Source organism: Triticum aestivum, chromosome 6A, assembly GCF_018294505.1.
Source record: "Triticum aestivum cultivar Chinese Spring chromosome 6A, IWGSC CS RefSeq v2.1, whole genome shotgun sequence".
NCBI lineage: Eukaryota > Viridiplantae > Streptophyta > Magnoliopsida > Poales > Poaceae > Triticum > Triticum aestivum.
Genome location: NC_057809.1, coordinates 125,633,100 through 125,651,705, shown reverse-complemented (window position 1 = coordinate 125,651,705; position 18,606 = coordinate 125,633,100).

The window sequence follows — 18,606 nt, the reverse complement described above, 5'->3', positions numbered from 1 at the left end:
GGAGTTAAGCGTTTTGGAGTTAAAGGAAAGTTAGCACCCCGTTTCGTTGGACCGTATAAGATTTTGCAACGTATGGGAGAAGTTGCTTATAAGTTGGAATTGCCAGAAGGACTGTCAGGAGTTCATGATGTATTCCATGTTTCTCAGTTGAAGAAATGTCACCCAGAGATAGCAGAGGTACCGTTAAGAGACACAGTGCCACTGGAAGCAATTCAGTTGAAGGATGACTTGACATATGAGGAAAAACCTGTTAAGATTCTCGATTATGCCAGCAGAGTTACCCGCAGCAAAGTTATCAAGTTTTGTAAAGTTCAGTGGAGCCACCACACTGAGGATGAAGCCACCTGGGAAAGAGAGGAAGTTTTGCTCAAGGACCACCCTCACCTATTTTCTAGCCAACCCGAATCTCGAGGGCGAGATTCATCTTAAGGGGGTAGGTTTGTAACATCCCAAATTTTCAATTTGGAATGTTATACATTAGGTCATCATGCATATCATATTTTTCTCGCATTTTCCGATCCTAGAAAATTTCACGCAACTCAAGGACCCTCGGAGAGAGTTGGAAGTTTCATTATTTTCATATTTGGGATTTCTCAAATTTTGAAAATAGGATCATTTGGATTTATTTAATTATCCTCATAAAGTTTTTCCTATAAAAATTTTGAGAGAGGGAATAATATGACTTTCCCAAATTTAGAAAAAAAATGAAGATTTAATAAATAAAACCATTTTGGTTTTGCCGGAGTTTTATTTGCGTTTTATTTGCCTTAGGGAAAAATGCGTGTTTAAAAAAATTGCATTTTAGGCCCCGAGTAAAGTTTATTTTGTTCGACTCATTTTTAGGAGTCGGGGAAATTTACTTTATTAATTTTGATGTTCGTTTAGATTTTTTTTATTTTTTTTCTGCGCGCGAGACCGTTTTAAAAAAAAAACTGCAGCGCCTTGGGCCAAAGGCCCAAGCCGCCAAGCCACCGGCCGGCCAAGGCCAAGGCCACCGCGCGCGCCAAGCCAGGGAGCCGCCGCCGCTTCTTTGTGGATTCCTAGTAGGATTCATCTACTTTCGTTTTTTTTCTAGATCTTTTCCCTCTTTGGTTTCCTAATCCTAGATCTATTCCTATCCTAATCTATTTCTTGTCCCCTACCCCAAGCAAAACCCTCCCCTCCCCAATATAAATACCCAAGCACCCCCCCCCCTCTAAACCATCAAACCAACACCTCTCCTCTCCTCCGCCCCACACCGCGCCGCCGCCCCACACGCCGCGCCACCCACCCCAACGCCGCCGCCCCACCCGCGCCGCCGCCGCACCTTGCCCACGCCGCCGCCCTACGCCGACGCCGCCGGAGCCCCGCTCGCCGGAGACCTTGCCAAGGTTGCCCCGCGTCACCTTTTCTTTTCTCGGATCGTTTTCTTCTAATCGTTCCGATTCTTTTCTCTAAACCGTTCCGGTTTTCTAGATCGGTTTTTCGTTCGTTTTCTTTCCGAAACCCTAGATCGGATTTGTTTTCTTTTCCGATTTAGTTGCCTTTGGACCGTTCGCCGGACCGTTCGTCCTAACGAACGTGATCACCGGATTCTTCTAGGTTAATGAACGTCCGTTCGTTTAACCGTTCGTCGTTCTCTTTTCTCGTCGGATTTATTCCGCGATTCTTCCGATCGTGATTTCAGATCCGATCTTCTTTCTAGTCTATCTTCTTGCTCGTTTATCGGAATCAGGTGATTCAAGCGCCTGGAGTTTCGCCTCGAAACCGCCGTTCCGTCTAATCAACTTGAACAAGCTTTTGCTACAGTAAAATTTTGACCTAGTTTCCACTTGCTAGAACCGAGTTGTTTTTCTTCCGCCGTTTGTTTTTCGTTCTTTCTTTTGCAACCAGGGTTCTTAAGTTGAACTCTCTGGTTAGATCTTTTATTCGAGATTTCCCTGTGCATTAGATGAGTACTTATTGTATGCTTGTTGTTTGTCTGCGATAGATTACCCGGATTGCGCCGCTTGTTACTTCGAAACCCTAGGACTCGCGGATCATCAGCAAGGCAAGTAACACTTTGATCATATCTTTCCTACTACCCAGTTTTATTGCATTAGATCCAACCCTCAAACACTTGCATTGTTTAGGGTCTAATTAAATTGTGGGATTGGGAAGTAGATGAGGTAGTACCTATTACCTGTTACTTATGAAACCTTTGGGAGTTACTCTACGTTTGCTTATATGCCATGCTATGCTAGTAGACGTGGATTGGGTGAGTGATATCCATGACAGATGTGAGATTGATAATTTTAATGGTTTATCTAAGGTGGCAACTTAAACACACATCTGGGTGGATTGAGGCACCTGATGTCTATCAGGACTTGCCTGTTTTTTTTTGGACCGCCACCCAGGCTCAAAGGGATCATAAGATATTTCAAACTGGAAACTTCCGTGTGCAGCCACATGCTACTATGGGCTCTAGCATAGTTGACTAAGTTGTGCGAACTCTTACGGGGTGGACTAGCAGATGTAGGGGATGTAGGTGTACCGGTCTACCCCACATGTAAGGTGCTAGTGCTTCTGAAAGACTATGTCTCGGTCATCCGTTTCTCAAACACCATGTAGTGCGAGAAACCAAACGGAGGCGATCGAGTCATGTGGGGAAAAGTGCGCAAACCTCTGCAGAGTAACAAACTAATCATGATTAGCCGTGTCCCCGGTTATGGACAACTTGAGTATCTAGTACTTGAATATCATTGTGAATCTCAACATGTTACCTCTAATAAAAGCTATTGGGTTTTTAATGAGTACTTTTAATTGGGATTGAGGATGCTGTCAACCATTCTCAATGTTTCACAACCACCATGATAGTTAAACAAAATTATTCCTTTGATGTAGGGAAAAATTGGCTTTTCGCAAAACTGTAACCATAGAGCCTTACCACCAGCCAAATATGCATGTAGTATAGGCTTATTGTTTCATTACTCTCTATGTGTTACTTTGCCAGCATATTCCATGTGCTGACCCGTTTTCGGGCTGCAACGTTAATGTTGCAGACTTTTCAGACGACGATTGAGGTGCGTTTAGGTCGTGGTTCTATACTCAGTGATGCCGATGGAGTTGATGGACTCACTTATCTTCCAAGCCTTCCGCTGTTATCGTTATTAGATGGCCTTAAGCCATATTTATTGTAATAAGTTCTTTTCAGCCATCGATGTAATAAATGTGTGATTGCAACTCTGCTATAAAACCTCGATGTACTGTGTGGTGTCAGCATTACTGATCCAGGGATGACATCGTAGCACAGTAGACGTGATCCATTCGGGTCAGGTCGCTACACGCCCCTGCCTTTCACTCGGGCCCCCCACCACAACTGACGTCATGGATCAATAAGGGGCTGGACTTGGGGCCAGTAAATGATGTGCTGATATTGTAGAGTCGCATCCGAGATCTCCTCGAGAGAGATGTCAGCCTGGTCACGGTAATACAAGTCATGCTAGTTCGTCAGCTCCCGCCTTGCAAACGTCCACCCCTCCGTATGTGGGAATTCAACCCGGAGGGGCCGCGAACTATTCAGCACTTCCTCGGCATGACGCTCGAAGAGATGTACAAATTGTTCTTTGGACCACAAGTAAAGTGTCCGGACACCACCGAGGATGCGGGTCTGAGCTGTAATCGCCCAGATACCCAAGTAAGTAATCCCGTGGCCGAACACGTTGTCTTTTTATTTATCACAACATCATTCTGAAAAGTCGCTCTTTGACCAGGATTGGGTAACAAAGGCGAAGATGATCAGGTGTTCGGCACCCCTTCCCGAAGGCTCAGCAAATCCAGTATTAGTCAGAACTCTTGAGCCGGCGCTTTATCAGGCGCCATCATGGGAAGATAAAGGGGAGGATAAAGAGGCTGAAAGCAGGCCTCACTCATTATTCATCCAAGCCAGGGGAATTAGCGCCTCCGCGAAGGAGGATAACCAGGGAGAAGAATCTGAAATTCCCTCTTCCCAAGGAAGGAAGAGGACCACCTCTGAAGACCCAGAAACAAAGGTTTCCAAACGGGGCAAGAAATCTTCGCCAGAGGGTCCTGCCTCGAAGGGTACTCTTGCCGCACAGTGCTCGCAAGGGGATCATCCCTCTACCGAGCTGTAAGTAAACAAAAAGTACTTAATAGTAGAAATATCCTACATTACTTCTGAAGACAATAACCGAAGTATATATCTTGTAGTTCGGATCGTAGCCCTTCTCGACAGAGTTCGTCTTCAGGGGATCTTCTTCCGGAGATGATGGAGACGAAACACCTCCCCCTGCCACCCCGCCTCATGAGGCGGGCGACCCTAAAGTGTCGTCGCGGAGGGTTTCTCCTAATCCGCCAAGGCCAGAGGATAATCCTTTAGCCACCCGAAGTCCTCAGTATTCGGCTCCTAAAGAGAGCAACAGAAAGAGTCCGGAACCGTCCAGTGTGTGATCGGACACACTGAAGGATCTTCTGGAGCAAGCGGCCATCTCAGAAGTGCATCATACGCTAATGGGTATGGTGATTGAGAGGATTTCATCCGCCGAAAACGGGTTGCATGAAGCTTTTATGAGTCTGCTAAAAGGCCTTGAGGTACGTGAAATAGTGTATGTTTTTGACAGTACCGCACACGTTAGGTGTGCCCTATGTAGATAGTTGCCCTGAGACTCAGGTTTCCATCGAGAACAACAGCAAACAGAGGATCATAGTCCCAGGTAATAATCAGGCCACCTTCATGTGCAGGTGGCTGAAGGTCCGGTGGCTAGCCGGACTGGTGAGTTTGCTGAGATGAAGCGGCAATTTGATGTGGCAGATGCCGACATCGTGCTTGTAAACAAGTGGCTCGACGAGGCACAAGGTATGTGATTTCTCCGGTGATCAACACGTAGTAAGAGGAGCTTGATGCTAGTATCTTTAATATGTTGTGACTGCAGATGGAGCTGCCGTCGTGGAGACCCTTCGGGCGGAACTTGCCCGAGCCAAGGAACAAGCCCGGAATAGTGATGCGGCCGCTCTAAAGGCGGTCAAAGAGCTGAGGGCCGAACAGGCTGCGCATTGCCAAAGCAAGGAAAAAATAGCCAAGATTGCTATTGAGTTGAAAGATGTCGCCAACCGTTACCAGCTTCTTGAAAAAGAAAGCCGAGCGAAGGTGACGGAACTGGAGAAGGCCATGGTAGCAGCCAAGGAAGCCCGCTCCAAAATTAGAGCGGCGAAGGAGGAGTTGCGTCAAGCTGGAGATATCTCGGCTGGGAAGCCCTTTTTGTTGTGGACTAAGTTCGGAGATCCAAAGTATGCCCCTCTTGATCAACTATGGAGTTCTGCAGACGCATACATGGATTTGGCAGCAAGTGTTGCTGATGCGGCCGAGTACTTGAAGGATCAAAAAGATCGTGAAGTGGAAAAGTTGTTCTGGTTACAGTTCCATTCTCCAGTGCGTCTGCTATTATTGAATGAGCGGATGTCCGAGTGGGCTGAGCTCCATAGGTTGTCCGGACTTGCCATGAGGTCTGTTATGGATCATCTGTGGCCGGAAGGGCAAGGCCGAATAGTTACTTTAGTTTAGTGCAACAATTCCTTGGTGTTGTGCCTCACATCGACGCTATGAAGAGGTCAGCGTGCATAGAGGGTGCGCGGATGGCACTTGCCTGTGTCAAGACATACTGGGCAGAGATGGAGGCCATCACTATTGCAACACAGAGTTCGGCCGTGGGCCGAGTAGCTGTCGAGCACTACTTTGAAGAAGTCCTTGAAGGCGCTCGTTTGATAGAGGCTCGGTGCTCGAAGAATATTATGTTCTAGTGACATGTATTCCCATTGTAAAAACAATGTTTTATTGAATTATAAAGGCTGTGTTTATACTTTTTACTGAAAGTATTATGATGCCTCTTGTGCAGCCGTTTATGTATATATGTATATAACCTGAAAGTTTGTTGTCGTCGGCTTCAGCCCCCACGCATATAATGCGGGGGGTGTTTGCAAAGAACACGTATGCACACTTGATCCAATGTCTTGGTCCATTAATGAGGTGGTAGTGTAGCGAACGAGGCAATCGGACTATATTGCTTTAACACTTTCACTTAGCCATAGGAGTTTGACGGTGGGACTACTATATAACCCCTGGTACTTCCGCGCTCGTCTGAATACGGGGCGCGTACGTACATGACCGGGAAACGGCCCTCCGTTAATGCGGAGGAATCCCGAAGATTCCGCTAAGTCATTGAGTGGTTGACCAGTCTCGCGCTTTAACATGACAGTTAGTTTTCGGCTTTCTCTACTGAGGTGCCCATTCGGATGAACCAGGGCACAATCGCAGTAGTTCTCCCGGTGCCGCCTTAGCCGATAGAGTGGAACGTAAGGTCGCAAAACACGGGAGCCGGGCAAACCCAACATTTGACCAAAGACATGATTCGGAGCTGATGCATATAAGGCCAAACTCGCGACGCCAAACACTCCCTAATGTATTCGGTCTTTATAACATATGCCGGGCTGAACAATGCCCTCAATAATAAACCCCGAGTGTCCAGGTACGTGCAATATTCTGACGTGGCGACATGCCAATAACGTCAGCATCCTTCTCGGTTGTATTGAGTATCCAGAGGATGTGAACAACAAGAGACAGTAAAAAAGGTTTACGCAGGGTCTTAATCTGAAAAGAAACCTTTGAGTGGTCCCTGCTGCACGTCTGCGCTTGTGTCTCCGTTGTGCCGTGTCCTGGATGGGTGTAGCACAATTGTCATGTGTAAAAGAGAAGAACTTAAGTGAAAGTTGCCGTGCCAGAAAATTGGTTATTATCAATAAACCATTAAAATTCAACAGAAGTTAAGTTGAGCCGAACTAGCCCTGATTACACGCGGGAAGCCCCTGGTACCGTCTATGAGGGTTTAACCATCAAACCAATCTCAGGTATATCTGGTGATGCGCCGGACTCCTCTAACCGTGTCCGGAGTCTTGATGACCTGTCATTTATTCTGGTTGGAGAGGTCGTCTAGTGCTCGGCTGTTCAAGCCGCCGCACGTTCTTCCGCGCATAGAGAACGCTCAATATTTCCACTAAATGTGATGGTGCCACGTGGACTAGGCATCTTAAGCTTAAGAGAAGCGTAATGTGGTACCGCATTAAAACGAGTGAAAGATGTTCTTCGGAGTAGTGCTTGATAGCCGCTTCGAAATGGAAGAATGTCGAAGTCTAACTTCTCACTTCGGTAGTTGTCGGGTGAACCGAATACAACCTCTAGTATTAGAGAGCCCATGGAGCGGGCCTTTGGGCCTGGTATTACTCCCTTGAAGGTAATATTACTGTGGTTGATTTTTGTCGGGTCTATCCCCATTTTGCGGACTATGTCCTGATATATCAGATTTAGACCAGTGTCGCCGTCCATAAGGACTCGTGTGAGATGGTATCCGTTTATTATTGGGTCTAACACCAAGGCAGGCAATCCTTCATGTCGGAGGCTTGTCGGGTGATCCATGCGATCAAAAGTGATCGGGCAAGCCAACCAGGGGTTGAACTTAGGGGTGACGGGCTCTACGGCGCGTATGTCTCAGAGTGCATGTTTGCTTCTCCTCTTCGTCACGTGGATCATGTTTACTATTTTAATCTCTGGTGGGAATTTTTTCTATCCTCTAGTGCTTTGCCGGCGAGGTTCGTCCTCGTGCTCGCTTGGTGTCTCCCTCCCCTTGTGTTCGGCGTTTAGCTTACCGGCCTGCTTGAAGACCCAGCATTCTCTGTGGGTGTGATTTGCATGTTTATCGGGGGTGCCATGAATCTGACATAGTTTGTCTAGAATCTTGTTTAGCCTGGACGGTCCATCTCTGCTGCCTTTGAAAGGCTTTTTCCGCTGACCTGGTCGAGAGCCCTTGAATCCGGCGTTTACCGTTGTATTATCTGGGTTGTCTTCTTTATTTTGACGATTGCTTTTACTGTGTCCTGGTTTTCCATTGCCATCCCTGACTTCGGATGTGCTTGGGTCGCTGATGCTACTACGGGCTAACCAGCTATCTTCGCCCGCGCAAAAGCCGGTCATGAGGCTTGTCAGGGCTGCCATTGTTCTCGATTTTTCTTGGCCGAGGTGTCTGGAGAGCCATTCGTCTCGGACGCTATGTTTGAAAGTTGCTAAGGCTTCGGCGTCCGGACAGTCGACAATTTGGTTCTTCTTAGTGAGAAACATGTTCCAAAGCTTTCGGGCTGACTCTCTGGGCTGTTGAATTATATGACTTAAAGCGTCTGCATCTAGAGGTCGGACATAGGTCCCTTGAAAATTAGCCCGAAAAGCATCCTCGAGCTCCTCCCAACTTCCAATTGAGTTTTCAGGGAGCCTTTTCAGCCAGTGTCAAGCTGGTCCTTTAAGCTTGAGGGGCAAGTACTTGATGGCATGGAGATCGTCTCCGCGAGCCATATGGATATGGAGGATAAAGTCCTCAATCCATACCCCAGGGTCTGTGGTCCCGTCGTACGCCTCTATGTTCACTGGTTTGAACCCTTCTGGGAATTCGTGGTCCAGCACCTCATCGATGAAACATAGGGGGTGTGCGGCACCCTTGTATTTGGATGTATCATGGCGTTCGGACGGTTGTAGTATTCGGTTTTGATTTTGTGCCAGAGCGCGCTTCCTAGATCCATAGATGGATCTGGTCATACTAGATTTTTGGCGCAAGTCCTCACGTAGATCGTGTGTTGACTTATGTGCGGCCTTGTTAGCCGCTCTATCGTGGCCACAAGGTGATTGATCCGGTCGGTTGGCCGTTTTATTTTTTGGCTGTGTGGGCTCTAAGGCCTCATCGTCGAATTCAGGTAATAGCTTGCTCTTTGGATAGCTCTTTGTGTGGTAACTTCCACCATACTTTTCTCTGTTGTCGAGAACTTTGTTCCACCTACTGTTGAGCGTATTTTGTGCGGCCTTAAACCTTTGCTTCTGCTTCTTCAGACTCCTCGCTGTGGCAATAAGCCTGCTGCGGAGGTTCTCTTGTTCCAAGTGCCTTTCCGGGATGATGTGTGCATCTTCGTCCGGACTGTTTTCCTCCCCGGAGGGGGGTTGATGAGGTTTATCCGCGGGGTCGCCGTGTTCGGACATCGGATCCGTACTATGTTCGCCGTATGCAGCTTCACCATGCTCTGCCGCCAGGTCAATGTGGTCGTCGTTTCCTCTAGAGTCGACTAGAGAGTTATTTTCTCTTGCATTGTTATCGTCGTTTCCTTTGTTTTTGCCGACGCTTTGTTTGCTTCTTGGAGGGGTCCTCCTCCGCTGTCTCCTCCCGTTCCTCTTCATCATTTTCTTTGGGCGTATCCACCATGTATATATCATGTGATGAAGTGGATGTCCAATGCCCTGTGGGCACTAGTTCCTGATCCTTTCATGCATCGTCGTCCACGCCGTTGATGTCTTCGGAGTCGAAATCGAGCATGTTGGTTAAATCATCAACATTGGCAACTAAGTGGGTGGTGGGTGGGTAGCCAATTTCTTCATCGTCCGCATCCCCTTCTAGCCGGACATAGTTCGGCCAAGGTTCTCCTGACAAGGAGAGAGACCTTAATGAATTTAGCACGTCGCTGAAAGGTGAGTGCTGAAAGATATCCGCGGAGGTGAACTCCATGATCGGCGCCCAACCGGATTCGATGGGCACGGACGCAGGCGGTTCGGAGCCCGTGGCCGGGGACGAATCCAATAGTTCGGCAACCCGGCTCTCGTAGAGGGTGAAGTCAGTATCCGGCTCTATCGCCACTGAGAGTGCAGCCTCCATGGCGGGGTCTATCCACCCATCCTCGGAAGGCGCAATTTGCTCCGAATTGAGGGTCGGAGCAGTTGCAGGTGTGATCTCCCAAACATTGTCTGACGGCAGAGCTAAATCATGCTTGTCGTGATTGCGCATCGCACCTGACATGGGCTTAAATCCGTCGAAGATCAAGACCCGGCGGATATCGGCGATGTAATTCAAGTTTCCGAACCTGACCTGATGGCCAGGGGCGTAGATCTCGATCTGCTCCAGATGGCCAAGCGAGTTGCCCCGTAGTGCGAAGCCGCCGAATACGAAGATCTGTCCGGGGTGGAAAACCTCACCCTGGACCGCATCGTTACCGATGATCGAAGGAGCCATCAAGCCTTATGGCGACGACACAGTGGAACTCTCAATGAAAGCACCAATATTAGTGTCAAAACCGGCGGATCTCGGGTAGGGGGTCCCGAACTATGCGTCTAAGGCGGATGGTAACAGGAGGCAGGGGACACGATGTTTACCCAGGTTCGGGCCCTCTTGATGGAGGTAATACCCTATGTCCTGCTTGATTGATATTGATGATATGAGTATTACAAGAGTTGATCTACCACGAGATCATAGAGGCTAAACCCTAGTAGCTAGCCTATGGTATGATTGTTGTTGTCCTACAGACTAAACCCTCCGGTTTACATAGACACCGGAGGGGGCTAGGGTTACGTAGAGTCAGTTACAAGGGAGGAGATCTCCATATCAGTATTGCCAAGCTTGCCTTCCACGCCAAGAAGAGTCCCATCCGGACACGGGATGAAGTCTTCAATCTTGTATCTTCATAGCCCAACAGTCCGGCCAAAGGATATAGTCAGGCTGTCTGAAAACCCCCTAATCCAGGACTCCCTCAGCCGTAAAGGGTTATGTCGATGCAAGCTTTGACACTGATCCGTATAAATCTGAATGTCAATCTAGATACATATTGAAAGTGGGAGCAATTAGCTAGAGTAGCTCCGTACAGAGCATTGTAGACATAGAAATTTGCAAAATACATACGGATTTGAATGTTGCACATGTTGGGGAACGCAGTAATTTCAAAATTTTCCCACACACACGCAAGATCTATCATGGTGATGCATAGCAACGAGAGGGGAAGAGTGTTGTCCACATACCCTCGTAGACCGTAAGCAGAAGCATTATGACAACGCGGTTGATGTAGTCGTACGTCTTCATGATCCGACCGATCCTAGTACCAAAAGTATGACACCTTCGCGATCTGCACACATTCAGCTCGGTGACGTCCCATGAACTCTCGATCCAGCTGAGTGTCGAGGGAGAGTTTCATCAGCACGAAGGCGTGATGACGGTGATGATGAACCTACCGATGTAGGGCTTCGCCTAAGCACTACGACGATATAACTGAGGTGGATTATGGTGGAGGGGGGCACCACACACGGCTAAGGGATAAATGAGCAACTTGTGTGTTCTAGGGTGCCCCCTTGCCCCCGTATATAAAGGAGCAAGGGGGAGGCCGGCCGGCCCTTAGGGGCGCTCCAGGAGAGGAGGAGTCCTCCTCCTAGTAGGAGTAGGCTTCCCCTTTCCTAGTCCTACTAGGAGGAGGAAGGGGTAAGGAAGGAGAGGGAGAGAAGAGAAGGAAAGGGGGACGCCGCTGTCGGTGTCAAAACCGACGGATCTCGGGTAGGGGGTCCCAAACTGTGTGTGTAAGGTCGATGGTAACAGGAGACAGGGGACACAATGTTTACCCAGGTTCGGGCCCTCTCTATGGAGGTAATACCCTACTTCCTGCTTGATTGATCTTGATGAATATGAGTATTACAATAGTTGATCTACCACGAGATCGAGATGGCTAAACCCTAAAAGCCTAGCCTGTATGACTATGTTAATGATTGTTGTCCTATCCGAACTAAGCCCTCCGGTTTATATAGACACCAGAGGGGACTAGGGTTGTACAAGGTCGGTTACAGAGAAAGGAATCTTAATATTGGGTCGCCAAGCTTGCCTTCCACGCCAAGGAGAGTCCCATCCAGAAACAGGAGAGAGTCTTCGGTCTTGTTTCTTCACAGCCCATTAGTCCGGCCCATATCCAACAGGCCGGACACCCGAGGACCCCTTAGTCCATGACTCCCTCAGTAGCCCCTGAACCAGGCTTCAACGGCCAAGTGTCCGGCGTGCAGATTGTCTTCGGCATTGCAAGGCGGGTTCCCCTTTCTGAATACTTCAGGATAGTCTTCGGGCGAAATAGCGGTGTCCGGACCTGCAACACAAGTACCACAGCCGTAGAGTATAGTATTTTACGAGTCCAATCAGATGATAATTTTTATAATGTGACATCACGCTCGCCCGTTATTTATTTTGAACTGTTTCCTATCCCGCCATTCCATGTTTCGAGGCATGGTTGTCATTGGCACGTCCTGTCGAAGCAGAGATCGTGTCCCCTTATTGCGGGATTCTCATCAATACGAGTGTGGGTAACCCAACCGTTCTGTTGGAAAGATTCCTTAGGAATAGGCAAGTCTTCAGGCTCAGGAGGAGGCATTCAATACCTGGTGCCTTTATAAAGGAACGAAGGGCCGTTTTTTTACGCCAAACCTTTCCTCAGCCTTTCCAACCTCAAGTTCTAGCACCCAAGGTTCGACTTCATTGCTCCAAGCTTCCCCATCATGTCCGGGCCCAGCCCTCAAGGTCGATGGGTGGCTTCCTCTGTTATAGAGGAGGATATCGTAAAGCTTCGGGCGGCCAGATACCTGACCGCGGAGATCCCCCCATAGGCTTCCTGCTCAAGGACAGGTTATTCCGACCCCCAGATCCGGCGAGAGGGTCGTATTCATCTCTCACTTCCTCCAAGGGCTAGGGTTCACTCTCCACCCCTTTGTCCGGGGGCCAATGTTTTATTACGGACTAGATTTTCACGGTCTAGCTTCGGATTCTCTCATCCATGTCTCGGCGTTTATCATCACGTGTGAGGCCTTCCTCTGAATCCCCCCACACTTCGGCCTATGGCTCAAGACCTTTAGTGTGAAGCCGAAGGTAGTCTACGGGGAACAGGCGGAGTGTGGCGGTGATGTAGTAAGCAAGCTTACCAACACTCTCTGGCCAAAAGGCTCTTTCACCGAAACTTCCAACCAATGGCAGCGAGAGTGGTTTTACATCACAGAACCCCGTAGTACCAAGTGGGAAGCTATACCCGCGTTCCGCTCCGGCCCTCCGTTATAGCTTGCATCATGGATCAATAAGGGGCAAGACTAGGGATCAGTTGATGAAGTGCAGACTCTACAGAGCCGCATCCGACCCCTCCTTGAGAAGTACATTGATCTTGTAGACGTGATTCAAGTAATGCTAGTCCGCCGAGCTCTGCCATGCCAGCGTAGGCCTCTCCGCATGTGGGAGTTTTTAATCTGGAAGGACCACGAACCCTCCAACACTTTTTCGGCATTATGCACAAAGGGATGTGAAAGTTGTTTTTCAGGAAACGAAAACATTGGTCGGACACCATTGAGGACACCGGCCTCGACTGCAACAGTCCAGATACCCCGGTCAGCACTTGACTTCCGAACACTTTGTATTTAAGTATGCCGTAATACTTTACTAAGCAAACTATCTTCTTCCAGGGTTGGATAAAGAAAGCGAAACTACTTAGGTGTTCGGCCCCCCTTCCCGAAGGCTCAGCGGATCCCGTATTAACAAGGATGTTGGCCTCGGCTCCATACCAGATGCATGTGAAGGAGAGCAAGGTGGAGAGTGGGAGGACCAAAGATGGCCTCCATCCCGAAGGTATATCAGACATTATATCCGAGGGAATCGAGATTCCATCATTCGAAGACAAAAATGAAGGGGAAGTCAACGTCTCCCCCCCCCCCCCATGGAAAGAGAAGGGCTGCCTTCGAAAATTGGGAGGAAAAGGCTCCTAAGAGAGGTAAGATGCCTCTGTCGGGTGGCTTGGGCTTGGAGGACGATGTCATCGCGCAGTCCCATGGCGAGGACCAGCCTCAGGCCAAATCATAATTGAACAAGGGTGTTTTAAATATGTCCCGTTCCTTTCTTGTAACGTCTAGAATATATGTTTTTTGCAGTTCGGCACACAGTCTTCTTCAACAATCCTCTTCCTCGGGGGACCTTCTCCCGGAGATGATGGAAAGCGAGACGCCTCCACCGGTCTCCTCTCCCAATAGGGCGGACGACTTCGAGGTGTCGTCGCGGAGGGTCTCCCCTGGCCAACAAGTGGTGGAAGGGATGACGAAGACACTACCCGAAGGTGATACTTCGGTGGCACAGGGTCCAGAGACCAACAATGGAGGTCCCGAGCAGTCCAGTCTACAGTCGGATGCGAATAAATGGATTCCTTCAAAGGGAGGCCATACTCCTTTAGCAGCTTCCAGAGACCCAGAAGCGCCGGATATATTGACGAACATGTTGTGGCAGGTGTCTGTCTCAGAGGAACATCGTACCTTGATGGGCACAGTGGTTGAAAAGGTCCTCTCTGCGAAAAGCGGATTGAATGAGGCCTCCGTGGGCCTGCTAAGAGGTTTCGAGGTTTGTACTGTAACATGTTCGATTGTGTTTTATTCACAAAATACACCTGTGTATAGATAGTAGCCCCTGAGACTCTGATTGGCTTCCCGAGGGAGGCGATCAGAGGATCAAAATATATGCCCAGGAAATAATCTGATCAATTGGAACACAAGCTGTGACCTCCCCGATAACTACCCGGACTACAGAAGTTGCGGATTTGCAACACAAGATTGATGATGTGGATAATGATATCACACTTATCAACAGGCGACTTGACGAGGCGCAAGGTATGTTTTTGGGGCAGCGATACTATGCACGTGTTTATAATATAAGTGTGATGCGAAGATTTGTGTAATAAGATGTACATATCTGCAGATGGTGCTGCCGCGGTCGAGATCCTTCGAGCTGAGCTAGCCCGGGCCAAGGAGCAGACCCGGATTAGTAATGCAGCTGCCGAAAAGGCATCTGCCGAGTTAAAGGCCGAACAGGCTGCTCGGCACCAATACGAGGAGAAAATATCCTCGATGACGCTTGAACTAAAGGAGGCCGCTAGCCGCTGCGGATTTCTCGAGAGGGATAATAAAGCCAAAACGGATGATCTTGACAAGGCCTTACAAGAGGCAAGAGAAGCCCGGTCCGAATCTAGAGCGTCCTGGGAGGAGATCCGGCAAGCTGGGGAGATCGCGACTGGTAAGCCCTTTTTATTGCAAACTAAGTTCAGCGATCCGAATTATGCCCCGCTTAATCAAGTATGGAGTTCTCCAGATGCTTTGTTGGATTTGCCGAAGAGTGCTTCCGATGGGGCGTTGTTTTACCAAGCGCAAGAAGGGTATGCAACGAAGAAGCTTTTCTGGTCGCAATTTGGTGCGTCAAAACGCCCACTGTTGCTAAACGAGCAGATGACCCAATGGGCAGAACTGCACCGAATATCCGGCGCTGCCATGAAAGACGTCGTAGTCCTGCTGTGGCCGACCGAGCCAATTCCAGATAGTTATTTTGGTTTGGTGTGGTGACTTGCTGCCATGGTGCCGCGCATCGACGCCGTTAAGCGATCAACATGCACTGAAGGTGCACGAGTGGCCTTTGCCTGTGTGAAAACATACTGGACGAGGATGGAGGCCATCGATGTTGCAGCGAAGAGTCCACCCAAGGGCAAGGACCATCACGCACCAGAGCATTATTTCGAAGATGTCTTAGAGGCTGCCCGGTTGATAGAGGGTCAGTGCTCGAAAGATATGATATTCGAGTGAGATGTATTGACATTGTGAAAACAGTATTATGAAATAATAAAGTTTATTTTAGAGTTGCTTAGAAGCTTTGAATCCTCCTGTGCGGCCGTTTTTATATAATCTGAAAGATTTCCAGTCGTCGGCTTCAGCCCCCTCGTAGGAAATACGGGGGTGTTCGGAAAAGCAATTGATCACTCTTAACCCAACGTCTTGGTCCAAAAAGGAGGTGTCAATGCAGTGAACTAGGCAATCAGATTATAGGGCATTAACACTTTCACTTAGCCATAGGAGTTTTATGGTGGATCCACGATATAGATCCTGTTATGTACGCAGTTATCCCAATGCGGTGCGTTACATGTATGACCCAAAAGAAGGTCCTTCGTATAATACGGGGGAATCTCAAAAGATCACGTTAAGTCATCGAGCAGTTGACCAGCTCTCGCCGCATCATGATAGTCAGTTTTCGGCTTTCTCTACTGAGGTGTTTGACCAGATGAACCAGAAACACAACCGCAGTAGTTCTCCCATTACTACCCTAGCCGATAGAGCAGAACGTAAGGTAGCAAGCACAGGAGCCAGGCAACCCAACTATTGACTCAAGACATGATTCGGAGCTGATGCATGTAAGGCTGAACTCGCGACGCCGAAGTATGCTATGAAGCTGTTCGGACTTTGTTGGCAACTTATTTTGTTACTATGTCAAGCCCCTAGAAAGGTATGCCGGGGTGGGTGTGTGAAACAACCAAAAGGAGCAAAATTCGGGTCTTTATAGAAAAGTGAATACCGGATACGGAGTATATTCACTAGAACCAAGGTGACATGCCAGTTGTCATTTTATATATGATAACGCCACAACCCCGGCTATTTGACATGCCAGGGGTCGGCGGCTGAGGAAACAGGCACTTTACAGGCTTGAAAAATAGAGAGTGTGGTCTACAAAAAGTTATTTTGGACCTCCTGTCGCACATCTGTGCCGCCTTTCCTCAGTGGAGGGGCTCCGTAACAGGAGTAGCCTTTGGGTGAATTTATGAACCCGAACTCTGATACCGTCCATGAGATGACCAGCCTTTGCGCTACCTGTGGCAAAGGATAATGGAAAAAGAAAGAGTAATTTAGAAAAGGGGAAAACGAAGTAGTTTATGGGAGTACTTGTAGATCCGTCCGTGTTATGCTTCCGCCAATGCCCAGGCTATTTGAAGTGCATAGTTATGTATGCGCGGTACAGATTTCGCAGGTATATGAGGCGGACGGCGGAAGCCGAACTGCTAGTCCTGCTCCGAACTTGGTCGATCCTGTTGAATGGAGACCGGTGGCTTAATGGCCAACAAGGTATGCGGTTTAATGAGACCGCTTTGTACTTTGGTTGATGGCGTCGTGGTGTGATCCTTAGTCTGGAGGGAGTGTTTCTCCTGCTCCCCTGTAGAGTTGTATGTCACATATACCATGTTCACTATTTTCACTTCAGGGGGAAATTGCTTCTAACCCCCGGTATTTGGTTGGTGACCCTCTTCATCGCCGCTATCGCCCGGCGGCCTCCTCCCTTTGTGTTTGGCGTTGAGCTTGCCGACCTGCTTGAAGACCCAACAGCTTTTGTTGGTATGATTGGATGGTTTGTCGGGGTGGCCATGAATCTGGCAGGGCCGGTCCAATATCTTGTCTAAATTGGATGGTCCATCTTTATTTGCCTTGAATGGCTTCTTCCGTTGACCGGATTTAGGGCCGCTGAATCTAGCATTTTCCGTTGTGTCATGCGTTCCTTCGTTATCGCTGCGGCGCTTGTTTTTGTTGTGTCGTGGTTTGCCATTGCTGTCCCAGACTTCGGAAGTGCCCGGATCGCTGGCATTGTTGCTCTATGAGCGAGCCATTTGTCTTCTCCCGCGCAAAAATGGGTCATCAGAGCGGTAAGGGCTGGCATGGATTTTGGTTTTTCTTGACCGAGGTGGCGAACGAGCCACTCGTCCCGGACGCTGTGCTTGAAGGCCGCTAGGGCTTCCGCATTCAGACAGTCGATGATTTGGTTCTTTTTAACTAAGAACCTAGTCTAGAGTTTCCTGGCTGACTCTCTGGGTTGCTGGACAATGTGTAAGTCATCGGCATCTGGTGGTCGGACATATGTACCTTGGAAGTTGTCAAGGAAAGCCTCTTCCAAGTCCTCCCAGCTGCCAATAGAATTTTTGGGCAGACTGTTTAGCCAGTGCCGAGTTGGCCCTTTGAGTTTTAAAGGGAGGTACTTGATGGCGTGGAGGTCATCTCCACGAGCCATATGAATGTGGAGAATAAAGTCCTCGATCCACACTGCGGGGCATCGTATGATTCAATATTTACGGGTTTAAACCCTTCTAGGAATTCATGATCCATTACTTCGTCAGTGAAGCAAAGAGGGTGTGCGGCGCCTCTATATCGGGCCGCATCACGACATAGCTCCGATGGAGTCCGTCTGCGGTGTTCGGCCCGTCCCTGACTAGGCTTGTCACATCTGAATAGATAGCTGACGACACGTGCCGAGGTACGTCCTCGTGATCTGTAGATCGATCTGGTATGCCCTGCTCTATTGTTCAGGTCCTACCGGAGGTCATATGTGTGACCACGAGATGATTTATCTTTGCCTTTATAATGGGGCGGGGGGCTGGTGTTCGGCTTGAGTTGCCGCTTTATCTCGACCACGTGGTAGTCGGTCAGCCTCATTGCGTGATGATGGTATGGGCTCCAATGCCTTATCATCAAACTGAGGTAGCAATTTGCGCTTCGGGTAACTTTTGGCTGGGCGCTTAAGGCCATATTCTTCGGCTGTCAGGACATCAGTCCATCTATCATTTAACAGGTCTTGATCAGCTTGAAGTTGCTGCTACTTCTTTTTCAGGCTTCTTGCCGTGGCTATTAGCTGGCACTTGAAGCGCTCCTGCTCGAGAGGTTCTTCAGGCACGATGAAATCTTCGTTGCCAAGGATCACCTCATCCTCGAAGAGCGGGAGATAATTACTATCCTCTGAGTCTTCGTTGATGGCCTGTTCGTCGGGGCTAACTTGCCCATCTTCCCGTTCTTCTTGTTCAGGAGTTGCTTCAACGGGGTCTTCATTATCGTCGGCACCGTCAGGAGTATTATCTTCTCCTGTGCCGGTATTGCTATATTTTGCACGACGTGACTTAGAGCGGCGCCGCTGACGTTGGCGGTTA